Source organism: Octodon degus, unplaced genomic scaffold (assembly GCF_000260255.1).
Source record: "Octodon degus isolate 3935 unplaced genomic scaffold, OctDeg1.0 scaffold00242, whole genome shotgun sequence".
NCBI classification, from domain to species: Eukaryota; Metazoa; Chordata; class Mammalia; order Rodentia; family Octodontidae; genus Octodon; species Octodon degus.
Window position 1 is genome coordinate 1,042,740 of NW_004524818.1, and position 3,358 is coordinate 1,046,097.

The 3,358-nt window shown below is 35.1% G+C and overlaps 1 pseudogene; it reads right to left on the reverse strand.

Moving 5' to 3' along the window:
* Nucleotides 1-218: 218 nt before the first annotated feature.
* Nucleotides 219-2,136, reverse strand: LOC101565076 (annotated as a pseudogene).
* Nucleotides 2,137-3,358: the final 1,222 nt, after the last annotated feature.

Here is a 3,358-nt window from a genome sequence, read left to right on the forward strand (position 1 = left end):
TAAATTCTTACAGTAGTTATGGGTCTGTCATTCTTATTAATTGACTCCATAGATATAATTATAGATCAGCATGATTTTAGGGTCCTTTCTTTCACCAATCAGAAACACAGCATGTACAGAATGAACAAGTGGTGCAGTCACTCAAAGATCACAATAGATCTTCAAGTTAGCTGTCAGATACAAATGCCCATGTCAGCCAAGTTGGATCCAATTCTTCATCAAAAAATGCTGGGAGACGTTGTCAGACACCTTCCAATATAGATCCCCAATCCAATGCCTAGTAGATTAGACAACAGCAGAAATGGAAGGAAAACCTTCAGAAAGTCTGATAAAAATGCCCTTTTTCTTCATAACACTCATTTCTCATGTTTAGAGTAGCTGTGCACTTTGGGTGCTTAAGAAGGAACTCCTTTGGGGGTATATTTTCTGGACAACTTGACCAATCCCATATTCAATCTTGGTTTTTCTTCAAGGTGCTTTCAACTTCTTTCTTTCTCTCAATATAATCCTTCTCAAACTGAGAGATGTTCATTTCTCCAGTGCTATGCCTATCTGTCTCAGAAGCTCTGTTAATATCTTGTGGCATCTGTGAGCAAGGGGGACATCACTGTGAGATCTCTTGGAGCTACTCCCTCCAGATTCATACTGGGCATCTAGCAGTATTTTTTCCATGTCACCATTATAAATAGAAACTGAGGCTTGAACACTACTCCCATTCCCATTATTGCTGAAGTGCAATTCTACCGAAGAGCTCTACAGTTTCTTATCCTGCACTCTAGGGTTCACACTCTCTGACTGGCATCAGAAGCTACTTGACCAAAGGGGTCCACGGCCAGCAATTACTGTGCCTTTGTTATGGTCACTGGACAGCTGGTGAGCTGTGGGCCTGCAGTTCTACACTAACCTCAGACAGAGCTCTCAGGATATTTTGCAACTAGTAAAATACTGTAAGGCTAAACTCATTTTTTAGTTGTATCATATCGTTCAGGTGGCACCTTTCTCAATAGTTACTCCTTCATTTAGATAGCTTTGTTATCCATACATAGCTATAACACAAGGTTATTTAAAACCACTTGCCTTCCTTTGCTTATAGTGTGTATAGCTGATGCAGAATGAAAATAAGTGAGAAATTTAGGTAATCTGTCACAGTGGGGAAATGCATCGATTAAAAGAGGAGAAATAGGGCTGGCCAGATAGTGAGCTAAAGCGCCTGCTTAGGTAGACACAGGGACCAGGATTCAATCCTCAGCATGCTGTGCCAGTCCCTCCCCAGTGTGCATTCAAATGGTCGAGACTGGGTGTTCTTTTTTTTTTTTTTTTTTTTTTTGAGACTGGGTGTTTTAGTGTGTGACTGTAATCCCAGCTTTTGAGAGACTGAAAATAGGAAGATCACTACAAGTCTGATCTGTGTAGTGAGACTCTATAGACTCAGTACTGAATATATTTTTTAAAATAGCAGAAATATAAATTCCTTTTTAGTCAAATACTAATTTAATGTATGCTCACAAGTAAGAAGCTTTCCTTCTCCAGGCATAATTTTCATTATCTATTAAGAGATTAGATCTGTCTACAAAGATCAAAATGTTCTTCCATTAATAGATTTAACATTTTTATTTTTTTGGAGCAAGAATCAAATAGGGTACAATTATTTGATTTCATTATGCAAAATTACATGGACAAAACTGGCAGCAAATAGAGTTTTCTGTCTAGGTCAAGGACTTACAAAGAGTCTAGAAGCAGTGCAAAAACAGGAAATACACCTATATTCTTTTTTAGAAATACACCCATATTCCTTTTCAGTGAATTAAAATGATTTGTAATTCATTGAATTACATAGTATTTACACCCCTTCTGTGGAGTTGATACGTGTTCATGACACATTTTAGTTCCTTATCTCAACGCTTATTTATTCCATATATCTATATCTTTGATCCTTTTCCCATTGGAGAATGTTATCGCTACTTTCCATTATCTATCTCATTTTGCTCTTATTGCTTGGATTTCTCATATAAGCGAAACCATGTGATGTTTAAGATCGTGTCTGCCTTATCTTACTTAATATGTGGTTTCGAGGATCATTCAGTTTCTTACAAATAACTCAAACTCATCTTTCTTTACAGCAGATTGGTACTCCATTTTGTGGAAATACATATTATGTATGTGTTCATCTGTTGATGGATGTTTTGGTGGCTTCCAAGATTTAGCAATTATGAATTGTGCTCCTATGAATGTGACTATCTAAGTATCACTGTAGTATGATGTATTTATCTCTTTTTGGAAGATACCTAAAAGGGACTAACAGGGTCAAGTGGAGTCTTTCGTTCAGTTTTCTGAGAAATTTATACCTACCTCTACTTTCTTAAGTCATAATCTTTTGCTAGGGTACAATGAAAGGGATCTGGTAAATAAAGTACACAAGGAAGAATATTTCCCTGAATGTTAAAGTATCCATATACTTTAGATGAAATATAAAATTTTATTTTTAGGATCAATGTGCACGCAATTCTACTTGATTATTTAAAATGGTTCTACAGAAGAGTTATACAAGTCATAACCCCTTACTGGAATACTTACCAAGAGATATTTTAGTTTATTTGATATTCCTAACTGGTAGGATAAAGCACTGCCTAATTTACATGTGAGTCTAAAAAATCACTGAGCCTCTACCAACTCTGAATATGTGTGGGTTTTCTTTCTTTTAACTCTTTATTGATGTATGACAATGCAAAAAATATTCAAATCTCATTTTCCCCATAATTTTATTGAGAGACAAATAGCAATGAGACAGTTTCAAATCAAATTGGTAGGACAGTTTCAATAATTAACACATTGCATAATCCCTTTCTAGGGGTGATTTGCTGTACAAGATGCACACATGATATCCTACTTATGAACACAATTAGGAAGAAAACTTCTATAAATTAAGAGAATGTAGCTATATATCGATCCTAAAATTTTTGAACACACAGATAAAACATGGATGTTCATTTATATATCTTCTTTTTTTTGTTCAGTTCCCTCATTTGAATATTATAGGTGTGTTAACTGAGCAAAATATTGAAAAGAGTCTAGTAGTCCATAAGAGTACTGGGTAATCTGCTTGCCTGGCAGGGAAAGAAATTTTTTTTTTATTTTTTTACACATTTCTTTTTATTTTATTGATAAACAGATAGCAATGAGACAGTTTCAAATCAAATGGAAAGTACAGTTTCAATAACCAACACACTGAATATATTCTTCTTAGTGGTTAATTGCTGTACAAGATGTGGACTTGAGATCCTATTTACAAACACCATTAGAACAAATCATTCTATTCATTAAGAGAATGCAACTATATATCTATCCTAACCACTTTGAA